We start from the raw sequence: 17821 nt of genomic DNA, 5'->3' as shown, positions 1-17821 counted from the left end.
TCTTCTGATTTAGAATTAGCAAAGAACAGAAAACTTTCTAAATTTTGTTAATATGTTAAGCTAGCATCATTAAAGCCAAATTTCAGTGAAACTGAATAATCTTTTCATAGTAATACAGTGTGTATAAATTGATAAGTTTTCACAGTTTACAAACTGTTATCACCTTGCCTTTTGTTTAAAATCAAAGTAAAGGGTAAGTTCTTAAAATCTATGAGGGTTGTGCTTGAAATTTACTGTATTAAGTAAAACACAAATATCAACATAACTGAGATTAAAATTACCTTTAGACTCCTAAGAAATAGCATTTGCACTCCATTAACTTGGGACAAGGTAGTAAATGAATATTAGAATCATTGTGGAAATAGGTCTTAGAACCATTTACTCTCATTAGAGATTTTGAAACTGTTTAATGACAAATTCGAATGTGAGTTTTCAGGGTTCTTTACCTGGGAAGAGAAGTTTGGGTTAGCTAAATTTTCAAGTGTGTAGCAGTTTTGCAAGTAATAGGAATAAGAAATTTGTTAGACAGTAACATTAAAATACATCTAAATGAGTAATCTTAATCTAAATCAAGATTATTGAGAATGATTTCTATGAAGAGCTACAGAAACTCTCATATCTGAATCCATGCCCTAGGATCAACTTCAGAGGCAGAAGAGGTGTTTTGGCAGGTGACAGGGAAAGAGGAATCCTTGTTAGAGTGAGAAGACCAAGGGCATTTGACTCAGAAAAGTTGAAATGGTTCTTTCATGGGAAATTCATAGGAAATAGAATGCCATTGGTAGAGAAAGAAAAATAGTCATTTTGAAATGAGTCTACTAGCTATTATTGACAGCTATAAACATTTAGTATCCAAACAGATGAAGTGTTGAAGATAGTTTCCTTATAATTTTAACTTTGCAGTTAAGAGAAAACATACATAAAATGTGTGAAATTTAGTATTTAAACAGATGAAGTGTTGAAGATAATTTCCTTATAACTTTGTGGTTGTTAAGAGAAAAACTAGATAAAATATATGGAATTTATCTAAAAATACAATATATATAATTTTTAAAAGCAAAGCATACCATAGTCATTCAATGACAAAATAACTTTCTTATATTTTCACTTAATTGAACCTGAAAATGTAAAAAGTGTGGTAAAAGAACAGTCCCTAGACTAACTTTGGATAGCTGAGAGACTATTCCTTATTGTACCACTACAAAACTGTGTTCCAATTACTTTAGAAAAAAAGTTTATCCCATTATCCAGGTGGAAGTCAAGAAGCCACAATAAACCAAGTGTAGGAAAGTATTTCATGTTTATACTGAAAAATAAACTAATAAATGCTCAGAAATACAAGTTTGACAATGCAGACATGTATTAGATTTTATAAGCTGTTAAAATTTGAACTGCTGTTGCATGCTTTATTTGTTTCATAAAACTGCAACCAGAATACTATTTAGGACTTTAAAAATTATTTTTCAATAAATCAATATGCAAGAAATAATATGCATAAATGATGGATTTAAGGAAATTTAGCTGAAAAATTAATGAAATTCAAATTAAAAGAAGTTCAGAAGCAAATTACTATTAAATGTACACTAAAATGTACTTTTTATTTGGAGTTTTGCTGACATCAAAAAAGACAGTTTAATCCACCAACTGTATTCAACGCTTTATTTAAAGACCCCAGTACCCAATTCAATTAAGTTTTAAAAACTAATTCAAGAAAATGTTACCGGTGGTCTCAAACGTCAATACACATTTTATATTTTTTAAAGCAACTGTTTTAACATGCAAATACAGTGTAGTGTCATTTTAGAAAATTCTAAAATTAGTGTGATATAATTATTTCAAATTTAACAATTGATAAATGAACCATTTTAACCAAGAACTTACAAACATGGAGAAATTGAGTTATCAGTAATTTAGGTCATTTGGAATTGTATGTTTCTGAATTTATCAATACTCCATAGTTTTCTGCTTTTCTCAAGGGAAAATTGTGCAAATTTACCTTTCGGGGACGACTAATTTGCATTAGGTTCCGTAATGAATGAAAGTACACTGTGTTAAAGAAAATACCACTGTATGAGTCACCACTGTGTTAGTCTTTTCTAGTTTCAGTCAGAGTTTAAATCTTATAACTATATTGTGTATATTGCTACAAATTTTTTTGCGGTGAGTCAATCAAACAATACATGCCAATTAAAAAAATTAATCTTGAAGAGCATGCTTTATGCAGAAATGTATTTGAAACACTATTTGTAGAAAAGGCAGTTTTTTGCTACAATTTGCACCATGTTTCTATTCTAATACTGTGGGTTTTTAAGTAATCAGCACCTTCAGTGTTTCTCATTTTGATTCTGCTGTGAGTTTCACAGAATGTTACCATAGCAGTAGCTATGACTTCCAGTTCTTGTAAACACCTAGTCAATTGTTTAGGGCTCTAAAGTTGCAAACCACTTTCTTTTGCTTGCATTAGCTCATCATTAAATACTGACAAATTGAGGTAAAGTGACACTATCTCACTGGGAAATGGTCTGTTGTGGAATCAGATTCAACACTCAAGCTTTGTTTTATAGTAAATGTAATTATGGTTTACTAACATCCCAAGTTGAACACCAATCAAAACAAGTCATATTAATGTTCTATTACATATCATTACCTTCCTCTGGTTTACATGATGGAGGGGAACTTCAAAAATGTATGAGACCGAGGGCAGCTTTGAAATGAGTATATGTGCCAACATAGTTTCATAAATTAGGAGAAAAAAATCTAGATAGATGTATGTTGGTAATGAGATACATATTTAATTACCAAAAGGACATGTTTCATTATTGGGCCACTAGAATGGTAAACTGATTAAAGTAGTACTCAATATATGTGAACAGTACATTTTTCTCTGGTACTGTTCAAACTCAACACATTTTGGCATAAATATTGTGTCAGTTGCTCCTCCCTTGATTGTTTTTAAAGAATCTGCAATGTTTCAAATTAATTTATGGACATTGTAAAATAACTTACATAATGTTCCGACTATAGCAAATATGTGATATCATTCAACAAAGACATAATGAAACAGCTATGGACCATCACAACTTTTTTTTGATAGTTTCACAATTTTTTTACTATTACAGCTTGCTACCAATTGAAGATTTGAATGTGATGATTGATATACTCTACATTTTCATGCTGACATTTTGATGACTTCCCTTTCAAGTATTTATATACATTTCCTTCCATGTCTTTAGTGATTATGATGAAGTATAATCCCCAGTGGGTATTTGACACAATTCGTAATTTAGTCATGCATGTGAACTGCAGTAGTTTCTTCCCAATACATAATAAACTATATTAACTTATATATTTTGGTTGTCTACCTAATATCAAAATTCAATTTAGGAGAGATAATCCAGTTTCTAATTTGATATATGGAAAATGTGCAGCTTTCATTTTTCAAAAACTTGTTTCAGCATTATGGAGATTCAATCTGCCTATTATAAAATGAAAGTTTGTTTTACAGCAAAACTATTCATCTAATTGTTTTTCATTACCTGTCAAACTTACGACACCAAAAATATACTAAAATTTTCTAAAGGCTAAGGCAGTTTCAAGATGTCACCTGATTTTTAAATATAAAGTTAAATTGTTCAGTCATATGGATGCTTTCTAATGATTTTGTGTTTAGCATAATCTAAAACATAGATGGAAAACATCTGGCCCTCAGCTTAGTTTCATCCAATTCACAAGGCAAGTATCAAAGCTAAATCTTCATTTATGCTTATGGTTGGGAAAATGTGTCCTAATTTGAAAAGTATTTGGTGGGCAATTTTCCTAAAACTCTATGTAAGGTAGCATGAAAGCTTGTTTCTTTTCTGTCTTTGTGAGTTTTATTCTTATATTCTACATACTGTTTTCTTGTTCCACTCTGTCTCTTGTGGATGTCACATGTCCTTTGCATACCCATGTTCATCTCTACGATGGAAATCATTTTGTCTTATGTCTTTTTCTTGGAGTGTTTATGCCCATTATTTGATTTTGCTCCCTATTATGCAAAATATGATAGAGGATAACGGTTTGAGATAATCCCAGGTTGGATGGATTTTAGTTAATAAAAAGCATACAAAACAAAGTAGATTACCTAACTCTGTAAGCACAGTCCTTTATTGAACTGAAGTTTTCATGAAGGGGAAGTGAACTAAGAGCTATGAGCATTTAGCTATTTATATTCCTCCTTGAGGTTATTATAGTGGATGGAGATTTATTTTTCTCTTCAAGCCTTTCTTCTCCTCTGTTTGATCTTTGATGAGGTCCATGTTATCTCTCCATGGCACTGCAGATAACTGCCAAGAAGTCATTGTAACAAATTTTGTACTGAGCGTGGGTTTGGAGTAGAAAGTTGCTACCTTGTGTCCCCGAAAATAAAACCTAGCCAATCAGCTCTAATGTGTCTTTTGGAGCAAAAATTAATATAAGACCCAGTATTATATTATATTATGTTATATTATATTAATTATATGAGATCCAGTCATAATTTTTGCTCCAAAAGACGCATTAGAGCTGATTGTCTGGCTTGGTCTTATTTTGGGGGAAACACAGTAAGTTGTTTCCTAAGGTGAAAGCATGACTTCCATCAATCATGATTCAGGCTTGTCAATAGCAAGACTGTGTGTCCTGGGCAGCTAGTAGGTGGAAGCTGGGGGGCTATAGCTGTCCCCTTGCCTCTATAGCTGGGAGATTTAGAGGCAGGGAAAAGGGAAACAGATTGTGGGAAATAACATGACCATGGGGAATAACAGACATTTGGAATATCCTGTGTAGATAGGCTATTCCTAAAGGGGTTGAAATAGAGCCATTGGTTAGAAAAGCTGAAGGGGAAGATTTGAGCACTTTCTGAAGTTGGAATGGACCCCTGGGGTGGAAGGTGCCTCCCTTAAACCAGGTTGGTTTGTTGTTTTTTAAATCAATGGTGAGTACGATAGGGTGTAGGGGAGATATGGGCCTTGACTGAGGACATTTGGACTTGGATGATCTTTATGGTCTCTTCCAAAGCTGAAATGCTTCAAATCTAAATCTGTAAATCAAAAAATTCAAATACATTTTATTATGGCTACTAACAATGCAACAGTAGTATGAATATTCATGGAATTTTTGCATCTGATTTCAGAAATCCAGTTTTTGAAAATATAGTTTGTTCTTAAATAGTTTAAGTATTAAAAAGGAGCAAAGGTAATTTTGAATAAATCAGCATCTCTGCAAGTAATATCAGAATTTAGTCACATGATCTTAATATTGGCTTTTGACGATAGCACTTCTGGGTGTGTCAATCTTTGTAAGTGCTGTGCTATTATGCACATCCTATTTCTGTGTATGGAAATTTCATAATAAAATGACCAGGATGGAAAAGTATAGATAACTTTTCAATAATTAAATAGGCAGAATTACTTAGATTTACAAACTTTGGCCTAGTTAAATTTAAGGGAACCATTCTTTCCCCGTATCCTCAGTCAAGTTGATATGTACGATCAAGAATATGTGAGCTGCATACTTAATTTAGTACTTGTTCTTAGATATAGAAAACTAGGTACAACATAAATTCAAAACATGTATACATAACTAAATTCAATCGACCGAATAATTATTTGATGTCTACAAGATGTAAGGTACAAAGATGAACACAATCCTTCAAAGAGCTGGCAGTCATAAAGGAGGTAAGACATACACACAAATGAATGTCATGCAAGGCCTAACTAAAAAGCAACCAATGAAATTCCTATTAAAGCACAAAGGAAAGAGAAACTATTTTACGTCATAAGAATGGGTCTTCTGCTTTCAAAAACAGCAACCCACAATCCACCCCTGCAGCGTTCAGAACTCCGTTCGATTTTTCCCCAGAGCTGAGAGTGAAAATAGTGTGGTCCCCACACCAGCAGTATTAGCCTCACTTGGAAACTTGTTAGAAATGCAAATTCCTGGGTCCAATTCCAGGTTATTAAATCAGAAACCCTGGGAAGGAGTCTCAGCAATCTGTTTTAATAAGTCTTCTAGGTGATTGTGATACACACGAAAGTCTGAGAACCACTGGTTTAGGAAATTACGTATTTAATCATGAGTAAGATTAACCTATGGGAAATAAGCAAATTCTAACCTAAAACATTTCTCACAAGTTACTCTGAGAAAGTACAGAATGGAGAGGCCCCTTGGCTGAAATCCTTCATCCAACTGAGACACTCAATTGAGAATATTCCAACTCCCAATGGGTAGACAGCAGTAGTCTTAACAAGTGATTTTTATGTGCATGTTATATAATTATGTAGACAATTGTCCTTTTATAGTACTTAATACACCCGGACTACACATTTTTGAATCCTAAGTCATATTTTATGTTAGTGGAATTTTTCCCATAAAATGGAAAAATGACTTTCACCACATCTGTTTTCTTAAAAAGAATACTCAGCTAACTAAGCAGTTTGATTTTTTAGTGTCGTTGGATGATTAATAACTAATTATCTTAGGGCACGTATAAACACCACTACGAGTGAAAAATACACGTATACACCATGCAAAAATGCAATGATGACACTTCCAAATTGCAAGCATAGTTGCTTCAAGTCTCTGTTTTGCTAAAATAGCTTTTAAAAACTAACAGGGAAGAGCAGAGTCCTAAGGCTTCTCTATAGAGGCCAAAACTTAGGTGGTTGTACGTATTTATCTAAACCCAGAATCTTCACTTCCTCTGGTTTACCATGGTCTTCATCAGCCCACCTTCTTCACCAAATCTTTCTTGCTCAAGGTACATCTCAGAGGTGTTTCTCAAACCAGAACAAAATTTTGTAAAATTTCTTTGAAAAACAGTTTATTTCTGACCATTGGAGTTGTAGATAGCTGCTGGGAATTACCGGCACCAGGGAAGCTTGTAACAGAAATGAGAATAGCTCCGTAACTTTTTCCAGTGCATGGCCCTCTGCCTCCAAGTCCAATCAATCATTGATTTGGGGTATGTTAGGAGAACCCTTAGTCAGTAACATGAAGCCAGATTGATACTGACTATAGCAATATTCCCAAGTTCCCCAGGGAAGGAGATCTTTCATAGATCTCCCCTTGAAGATCAAGGGAACTCTCTATGACCAGATAAACCTCCCCAACTAGAATTTTTAGAAATAGAATTTAATATGTTGGAGTTGGAAGAGATCTTAAAAACCATTCAGTCTGACCCTCTCATTTAACAGAAGAGAAAACTGAGGGCATGCTTGATCAATGAAGCAATCATGATCTATGATGCATTATAGAGTAAACACACTCAAAAGAAACCACCAGTCTAGAAAAGGGAAGATGGTGGAGGGTCAGGAAGAGTGGGAGAAGACTCAGAGTGTAGCATCAAGAGAAACTATGACTCCAAGATGCCAAAAGACTGGCTCTCCACTTTTTATACGCATGAAAATACCTAGGATGCTTATTTAAATGCAAACTCCCTGGGTACATTCCTAAACCAACTTCCTGGGTTGCCTACCAGCTGGTCTTTTATATAAGAGAGAAATAAACCATCTAGTTTAAGCCATTGTGATTTGGTGTCTGTTACAGTAACTTAGCCAATATCCTAACTGATAAATCACATAATGCTTCTAGAGGCAGTTATTAGCCGTGCTCCTGCTGAGTCTTCCTGTGGCAGCCGTGAATTACATCCCTTTAAAAGACGTTACATGGTGTCATCTTTCCACCTCCTCCTAGGCTGTGTCTGTTGGAGTCCTCAAAATGAATTTTCATCACCGAAAGGGTACCCTCGTAGGATGCAGCGATGGAAAACTCCATCTCTGCTTTGCAGCTTTGCCCATGCTCAGGTACTCAGAAGACATCATTCATTCAGTTATTCATTTATTTCAGTATTAATCGGTCCCTTCTCAAGAGGCAGTCCTTGTTTTAGGTACCAGGAATACCGCTGTACCTTTAGGTACCAGGAATACCGCGGTGAACAAGACAGATAAGCTTTATGCTCTCAGGAGGCTGCCATTCTAGTAGGGCAGTAAAAATACAATGTAACCAAAATAAACAAGATAATTTCAGAGAATTCTCAAATAAAACAAAACCTGAAATTCATCCTCATTTGCCCAATAAGGTCACACAGGCAAACTGAGTATGAGCCACATTGCCAGATATCTCATGGTCTCCGTGGTAAACAGCTTCAAAGATGGCCCCTTGTAATCCTTATCTCTTAACTGCCTCAGACTAAAGGAGACACATTATTTCCACCCACATTCTTTTAGTAAGAATTACTCCCATGAACACACCTAGATGCATTGGGGCTGGGAATTATAAAGAAGCGCATGGGTATTTGTTGAACACTAGCAGTGTTTTCCCGACATACTCATCATAAAAATTCAAATAAATTTAGAAAATAAAGTAGAAAATAAAAGGGCTACTTTATCCTCACCTCTCATAAGTCAACATCTTGGTTCATTCATTCAAACAACACATTTTTACCCATCTGCAGTGAGCCCAGCCCTGGCTTAGATGCCCAATGTGCTGGATATAGTTCATAACCACATGTGGCTTCCAGTTTGAGTGTGTTCTCTTCCTGGATATGTAAACTGCCTCCACCACACATAGCTATGTGATTTCAGGCAATCATAAATCCCAAAGACTCAATTTCCTCATTTGCAAAATGAGTATAACAGTAGTACTTAATTTATACGGTTGCTGTGGGGATTAATTTGATAATATACATTAAATAACTTAGAACAAGCACTCAAAAAATCTGCTACTATCACTATATGAATAATATAATATATAAATCTATTGCTATATGAATAATACAATATATAAATAGTATTACACTACAGTACTTATATGCATCTATTCTGCGATTTACTTCTTGAACTATTTCAGTAAGGTTCATTTTTCCATTTTAAAACAGAAGATGAAGTTCATCATTTTAATGGTATTCTATTGTCTGTATTTATCCTAATATATTTGGCCGAGAGATTGATGGACATGAGGGTCTACATATGGACATATGCCAATTTCTTAATGTAGTCATTTTTCTGGACAGTGGATTCAAAATTTAGTTATATTCTGAAAGGATTAATCATCCAGAAACAGAACTGTGTTTTAAATGGATCAATCTTTGCCCTTGATCATGTAATTTCACCTCTTTGCGCTCCAGTCTATCTGCGTGTTTAGTTAAATCACCCCTCTCTCTTTCCTAGAAATGTTAAAGCTTTCTAGAAAACACAGACAGAAACATAAACATAGAACCAAAACCAACAGTTTTATTAGGTTTAAATGTAATGGTTCCAAATGTAATATTTGCAGCTCCTGGGTGGATGGAGCAGGACTAATTGCCAACCTTCTCACCTGGGTTTAGTTAAACAACTCCAAACACCTTCCCAGCCTAGGCTTTAAAATTCTGAGTTTCTGTACTGTCTTCATGAGGCCTGTTTATTTTTCTCTATGGAGTATGTCCTTATTTAGGTTTTCCTCCTTCTGTATACACTATAAAGCACCACTCTTGAGAAGATGCGTACGAGTACGTTCCACTAAACACTTGAAGAGCACCCTTAAGTGTGCTCTCAACCCTATAGTTTACGCTGCCATATGCACAGTCTAAATTTGTGATATGAAAAATGTTCTCCTTGAATACCAGTGATTTTATTAAACGGCCACAGATAAGATACTTAAGAGGAAAAACTCAACTACTATTTTGATTTCAGGGGATTTCAGTTCTGAGCTCCACACAGAGGCACAAAGACCTGTGTGATCATAGAGACGTCACTTCTCTGAGATCAGTTTCCCCATCTATATATGGGAGGGAGATGAAGGGGTTTCCAAATGTAATTCCTTACAACCTGTGGTGACTAATGAGATGCCTCCTTATGGGTGGGGGCACTCTGCTTCTGTTTCATATCCTGAGCTTCTCTGATAACTACCAACCAGCTGGATGATCCCTTCCACTTGTGTTATGATGCTGTACCTCACAAATTATAAGCATAACTTATGCCTCTCAGCGCCATTGGTTGATGTACGAGGTTTCAACAGACAGTGCTGAAAAAGGAAAATGGAAGAAAATAGTGGAGCGGGAGAAGCCACAGGGAGGAGTGGGAGAGAGACCACGGAGGATTGAGGAAGGAAGAAACAAGTTGGCCAGCCTAGTAATGTAACCCATATCCAGGTTCCCAGGGGCGTTTTCAGCTTAAAGGTTTATCCAAAGTCAAAGAGAGCTGGAACTTTGGTGAAGACCATGTCCTTGGAAGAGTAGCTGATGCTGTTCCAGTTTATAGGGGACCGCACTGCATGGTTAACACATCTGTTCTTATGGAAAAGGAGTTCAGACTCTTGGTCTGCTACCAATTATTATTAGGTTGGTGCAAAAGTAATTGCAGTTTAAAAGGTTAAAAATAATTGCAAAAACCACAGTTACTTTAGCACCAACCTCACAGCACAACTTTAGGTAAGTCATGTAACTCTAGGAGGATCAGTTTCTTTATCTGAAAACTGAAGGAATAGGACTGGATACTCTCTTGAGGTCAACTGGGTTGGCAACCATTGGGTTGGGCTCTTCACAGCATGGTGGCTCTGTGATGGAACATCCTGGGGTACAGCCAGACAGCGAGTGTTCTATGAGAGCCTTTTCTAACCTTTCTGCACAGCCTTTTCTAACCTAGCCTTGAAAGTCACATTTGTTGGTTCAAGAGAGTCACAAAGGCTACCCTAGATTCAAGGGGAGGAAATTAGACTCATCTCTCAATGGGAGTGACAAAGTCCCTCTGCAGAAGTACACATGATATAGGAGATACTGTTGCAGCCATTTTTGGTAACTGATTTGCCGCTCCGGGCCCCCCCATTCCTGACATCCATCTCATTCATTCCTACATTATTTATTTTTCCTCTGCTTCTTTTCAAAAAGAATTTGAGGATACTCAATTGTAGTTAGAAGATGGATTGGTGGGCATGGAAAGAAAACAGAGGAAATTGGTTAATCTCAGGTGATAATCTCATATATTCATTCATTCCATAAGTATTTTATAAGGTTTAGCAACGGGTCACATACTGTGATCAGCTCAGGAGTAATGAGATGAGCAAAATTAACACAGGTTCTGTTCTCATGAAGCTTAAACCCAGTTGGGGAGCCAGACATTTTAAAACAGTTCTACACATGTATAACGACAAGTGTGCTAATCTCGTAAGTGCCATGTAGCAGTGGTCAAGGAGCAACCCAGGAGCTTAGTCCCATCCAGGGAATTAGAGATTTCCCTGAAAAAAAGTGACTTTTAAACTATTAATGCAGAGATGAGAAAAAGTCAGGTAACTAAACCAGGGTGTTGCAGAGCATGCTCCATGAACCACTGATGGTATAGAGATATATTATTATTGTCCTTATTATGTATTTATTTTGTGCAATTTATTATAGGTGATAGTGGCTTTCCATTTTTGCTAGCAGACAAAGTTTCCTTGTTAAATCAATGTTTTTAAGTTTAGCAAAATTGTCAACTTAAGAAAAAAAGATGGTGGGGCGGCTGGATAGTTAGAGCGCGGTGCTCTTAACAACAGGGTTGCTGGTTCGTTCTCCAAATGGGCCACTGTGAGCTGCACCCTCCACAACTAGATTGAAACGACTTGACTTGGAGCTGATGGGTCCTGGAAAAGCACACTTAAATAAATGAAAGTTTTTTAAAAAATGGTAAGTAAGATAGTAGGGCAGGCATTACACAAAAAGGCAGACATTGTGTAGGTCAGATGTGGGTACCTGAAGTTTAGCAGATACTGGACTTGGTGTGTTGGGGGAGGTGGGGAGGGAACATCCTGAAGCTAAAGCTCTGAGGTGGAAGAGTGGAGGGTCCAAGAATCAGAAAGGTGGCCAATATGGCTTGAGCAGAAGTGAGAGGGAACAGCTTACAATGAGCCAGGAGAAGCCAGCAGGACCCTGATATCCAGGGAACTTAATTCAGAGCAGAAACCTCCAAAAATGAAAATGGGCAATTGCACTTTGTTCCTTTAAAAATTGTACCATAGGTTAGTATAAAAATCATTGGCATTTGAATAGTACATTTACAATAGAACAAATTTAGACTATATAGATAGCAGCAGTACTAACTTGCAGTGTCTGAGAGCTAATATTCCCGTTGGAAATAGTGTTGTTCAATATGTTTTAATTGGGACATCATTGAAGAATTTGGGAAAGGGGAATGACAAAACCTAGTTTGTGAGGTTTCAAAAATTATTTTTGTCAATGTAATTCATGTACTAAAAAATTGTATAAAAGAGCTAATAATAATAATAAGCAACATTTTGCTCTCCAACGTCTTTCCCACTCCCAGAGGCAAACACTTTAATACTTTTCTGTTTTTATTCTTCTGATACCCTTCTTATCTCCAAAGAAATATGCTTAAATCTCCATTTTTTTATTTATCAAGTTTGGAAATTATACTAGACACATCATAGGTGCTGGCTTAGATTTCTTCAAACTCATCTTTCTCCCAGTGTCTCAACCTGCCCTGCCCAGGCCATCCCAGTGGTGCCTGCCTACATCTGAGTTCCTGGATTCACTGCGGGAGGCCATCAGGCCACATGCCCAGATCTGCCTTCCCCAGTGGCTATCTGTGGGGCAGAGCCAGGAGTGCAGTTTCCAGGCTCTCACCCTAATGTGGAAAGGTGCTCACTAGGGTAGTAAATGACCATCAACTGTGACTGGATGGCCATCACCTGTGGCTAGTCGGCTGTCAGCTGTAACCAGTGAGCCATTGGCCACTAATATAACTGCCGTGGCTACGCTAGCAGCAAATAGGGGCTCGCAAGCAGATAGTGGCTGGCAAGGGCAGAGTGTGGACTGTGGATTGCAGTTAGCAAGTGAGGTTGGTTGGCAGAGACAAGTGGATGGCGGGTTGCGGATCGTGTAGCTCCTGCTTCCTGTGTCTCTAACCCAGCCACCAGCAAGACTACAGTGGTATGTCTCCCTATCTATGGCTCTGTGGGTGTTCCTTTTTGGCCTCGCCATATCCTGCGTTCTTATGCGGGGAGTGGGACTAGAGACCCCGCATGACACCTGCATGACACTATCACAGGGGTCAGGTGACATAATCTGGACACGTGGGAGAGTTCATTCTCCAAGGCAGCAAATTTTGACCAATGGAAGAGAGGGAGATCGGGCAAAGAAATTAGAGGGAGATTGCAGACACATTTTCTCTTCCTTTCTCCCTCTGATGGATTGTTCCAGGCACACATCCTGTCCAAGAGGTCCTCGTGACAGGGCGGTCACCACCTCTGTTTATTCATGGCACTTTAGGAAGCAATGCCATGGCAGGGAGTCATCACCTTGTATTTGCTACCAGTCCTTCCCCGCCTGCCTTCCTTTTTCCCTGACTCTTGCAGAGCTGAGGCGGTGCCTCCTGATAAAGCAATAGCCCTTAGCATTGCCTCAGGCGCTGTTTGCAGGCTAAGACAGATATTGCCAATATTAACTATTGACTTACAGCTGTGACTTAACATCATCACCCACTCTTTCTCCTGCATCCCTACAGTTAACTCGTTGTTCTTTGTTCTATTATGCTTAAACTTTCCATTTTGTGCTTTATCCGTTTATCCATTTTTTTCAACCACCAGAGAGAGTGTCTCTTGGCTCTGATATTTTGCAGGATAAAGCTATTTGTATTGCTTCCCTTCCTTTCACTTCTCCTCCCCTCTCACCTCCAAAACTCTACATCATACTCACATATCCTCAGGGTTGATAGCATTTACATTCTGCTCTGTAAACGTGATTATCTTGTTGTTTTCCCAAGTGCTGATTCTAAACTTGAAAATCGATATACAGTGCATATACTGTAATAATCCATTGAACAATAAATGTTATTGAGAGTCTGTTGTGTTTCAGTCACTGTTCTCTGGGCTCTAGGGATAAAACCATGAACAAAACAGAAAGAAATCCTTCCCATCATGGAGTTTCAATTTCAGGGGGGAGACAAATGAATAAACAAGATCAATATATAAAATGTATAGTATGATGGATGGTAAAAAGGACTAAGTAGAAAATAAAGCAAGGAAGGAAAATAGAGTCAAGCTGAGGAGTTGAAATTTCAGGGAAGGCTTCACTGAGAATGTAACCTTAAGGAAGTGAGGGAGCAAGACAGTCATCTGGGCAAAGGGAACAACATTCCAGGCAAAGGGAAGAGCAAGTAAAGGCCCTAAGATAGGAGTTTGCTTGTTGTGTTTGAACAAGAGCAAGGACGCTCGTGTGGCTGGAGCAGATGGACCAAGAGAGGGAGATTTAGATGGGAATCAAGAAAGAGAAGTAATGGGGAGGTGGATCATACAGGGCCATATATGTCCTAGTACGGATTTTGGCTTTTACTATAAGGGAGATGGGAAAATTTGGAAGGGTTTTGAGCAGCGGAGTGACAGGATCTAATGTACATTTTAATAGGATCACTTTGGATATTGTGTTGAGAAGAGACTGGGGGAGGTAAGGGTGAAAACAGAAAAACTAGATTATTGAAATAATCTAAGCAAGAGGTGACGATGACTTGAGATAAGGTTATAGCCGTTAAGGAAATGAGAAGTCGTCAGAATATGGATATATTGTGAAGGTAGAAACAACATGATTGGTGAATGGTTGGATGTGGGAGAAAAACTGGAATCAAGAATGACTGTCAGTTCACCATACATTTGATCCCCCTTACCCTCATCCCCCACCCCCCAACCCCTTTACCTTCTGGTAACCACCAAATTACGTTCCCCAGATTAATTTTCAAACCCGTGGCCATCCTGTGGTCACCGACTGCCCTCCAATCCCCTCACCCTCCCCCCCACCCCCCACCCCTCCCACCCATCTAGCAACCCTCAGTTTTTCCTCATTGTCACCCCAATAAATTAAAAATAAATTTAAAAAAAAGAAGTGTTTAAAAAAAAATAAAAATAAAATGTATTTCTTTTAGACAGTAAAAAAAAAAAAAAAAAAAAAAAAAGAATGACTGTCAGGTTTTTGACCTGAGCAACTGGAAGAATGGAGTTGTCACATAACAAGATGGGGAGCTGTGGGAAGAGCAGGTTTTGAGTGGAAAGATCAGGGACTCAGCTTTAGCCAGTTGTGAGTTGCAGTGTGAGCCAGTTTCAGTTATCTATTATACATATGGAGATTGAATCTCACAAGACTTAAATCCATCAAAAGGTTTTTGTCTCCCAAAGACACCAATGTTCAGTTGAAAACAGTGACCGCAGAATTAGTTTGGGCATACCACACAAATGAACACAGTATTTTCTCATTCCCTTTATGGTCCTGCGGAACTGAGTAAAGTTACCGTTACTGATTCACAGGTTGGAATTAAAATGTGCTGTGGGGAAATTTGAGAACAGATGTGCTGGCCTCTGTATTAGGGTTGCTAGGGCTGCCATAACAAAGCAGCACAAACTCGGGGTCTTAAAACAAACAAAAAAATTATTCCCTCACAGTTCTGGAGACTAGCAGTCTGCAAGCAAGGTGTTCTATGGGAGAATGTGTTTCATGACTCTCTCCTAGTTTCTGGTGGCAGTGGCAATCTTTGGCTTACCTTGGCTTGTAGATTTATCACTCCCATTTCTTCCTCCATCTTCCTGTGCTGTCTTCCGTGTGTGTGTGTGTGTGTGTGTGTGTGTGTGAGCGTGTGTGTGTGTGTATCCATGTCCAAGTTTCCTCCTTCTTCTAAGGACACCAGTCATATTGAATTTAGGTCCCACCCTACTCCAGTCTGATCTCATTTTAACTTGATTACATCTACAATGACTCTACTTCCAAATAAGGTCACATTCTCTGGTTCCAGGTGGACATGAATTTTGGGGAGAACACTATGTAACCCAGTATAGCCCATTAGCACGTAGAGCTCATTCTGTTGGATTTTACCTATGATCACACTTTGTAAATATTATCATGCAAAACATTGAATTATGGCAACAAAAAAATGTTCACTCACTCTTAGGTATTTTAATTTGAAAAAATGGAGTTTCAAATCATTTTCTTGATTTCTATGAAGATTTTAATAAAATTGTAGAAAATGCAGAAGGTTGTTGATATCTTGTTCAAAAAAGCTAGGCTTTGCTCATCTGTCTGCATATTCAGCAGAGTGCAAATGTAAATCTTGACAAATTCTATTCCGTCTATAAACCTGACAATAGCAGAGCTGCAAGTCAAAATGAAATTACATTTGACTGTACCCAGTTTTACTACTATGCTACATAGAAGAAAAGAAGGAAGTCCTAAAGGCTGCAGGCACTTCAGAGAAATAGCATTTATGTTTATGTGCATACGTTGATCTCTACCATCCTGCTGTTGAAAATAATTTAACAAAGATTTCAAATAAAAATTAGAAATAACTTCATTAATTTTATTAGACACCATATAAAATCACATTTTTCTATTTAATGAAACCGAAATGGATAGCCAGCTGAAAAAAGAAAACCTAATTTGAAGCTAGCAACCATTTTTTGTTTGTTTGTTTTTTTGTTTTTTTAAGGAGGGCACAGCTCACAGTGGCCCATGTGGGGATCGAACCAGCAACCTTGGTGTTACCAGCACTATGCTCTAACCAACTGAGCTAACCGGCCACCCCCATAGCAACCATTTTTTTTAAGAAGAGGTAGACACTATTTTACATTTTATAAGATGAAGGTTAACTGTAATTAAATAAATATATTGTGATGATTAAGTAAAAGTTACTAACTTCATTAATGTACACACAATCTGAAAGAAATCACATAAAATTTTTATTTGTAACTTTTATCTAATGTATCTTTTAAAAATTAATAGTCCCAGAAATCATTCCAGTTACACACACACAAAAAAATTAGTGTTATTAACTTGATTTGCTGTTCAAATTTTTTTCTTTCTAGCTAGTAATATGGCCCTAAGGATGAATACTGAAGATAGCTAAAATAGATTTGCTAATGTTTAAATGCATTTTAAAAGCCATTTTTAGCATTCAGTATATTTCACCAATCCTCTGTGTTCTCCTGGACTCTCCCCAAGAATGCTTTATAATCTTGACAATAGTCTGGGGGTGGAGGAAGCTCTTTCAACAAAAACTGTCATCACTTTCACCCACCCACCCCCGCCCCCATGATGTATCAAAAACTGAAAACATTTCAATGTGAGTCAAAATGCCCGATCTCTAATGCTGGTTTTACTTAAGCTGAAATATACTTAGAACAGAAAAACATAGGAAATCCAAAATATTTATGATGTTTCGATCCATTCTGAGAAGGAACTGCCTTTTGCCTTAGCCCATGAGGTCCTTACATCATGGGGGCCACTTCTGAGATTTGAGATGGGTGAGAGGTATGGTTTTCTTTTGTAAAGTAAGAGGAGAAGCAGAAAAACTTCAGGAAAGAGTCCATACAGATGTTGAGGATCCGGTAGCTGATTCTCTTAAACTATTTTCTTCTTGGAAAGCGACCAAGTTTGAAGACCACTGGTGTAGGAGAGAGGGAGAGCAGATGGACTAAGGACATGTGGTACTATGATAGGCCAGCATTGATGACCCCCTTGAGGTTAACCATAATGAATTTGAAACGAAACTAGTCATGTGCTTTCCATTAGTCACAGTCTGCTGGGCTGATACAGGCATGAAGAAGGTAGAGAACTGGATTTAACCAGGTTTGTGGATTTAACCAAGCAAGTAGTTTTGAGAATTTAAAGATGTGAAAGAAAGGAAATGTAATCACACTGCACTACTAAATTCTACAGTAACATGTTTTTGTATAGATTTTACCTCCTGACTCATCATAGTCTCTAAGACCAGTCTGTCTGATAGTCACCCCTCTATTTCCATTCTCTATGTTGTAGATTTAGACCTCTTTAATTCTTATATTATCTTAATAAGGG

The 17821-nt window shown here is 37.4% G+C and overlaps 1 non-coding gene across 1 annotated transcript; it reads right to left on the bottom strand.

Moving 5' to 3' along the window:
- Positions 1-16471: 16471 nt before the first annotated feature.
- On the bottom strand, positions 16472-16545 carry TRNAT-GGU (transfer RNA threonine (anticodon GGU)). Its single transcript has one exon. It is a non-coding gene; the product is annotated as a tRNA-Thr (tRNA).
- Positions 16546-17821: the final 1276 nt, after the last annotated feature.

The sequence above is a fragment of the Rhinolophus ferrumequinum genome, chromosome 8 (genome assembly GCF_004115265.2).
Source record: "Rhinolophus ferrumequinum isolate MPI-CBG mRhiFer1 chromosome 8, mRhiFer1_v1.p, whole genome shotgun sequence".
Taxonomy (NCBI): Eukaryota; Metazoa; Chordata; class Mammalia; order Chiroptera; family Rhinolophidae; genus Rhinolophus; species Rhinolophus ferrumequinum.
The sequence above is the reverse complement of the archived record's forward strand: the minus strand, read 5'-3'. Positions and strand labels throughout refer to the sequence as shown.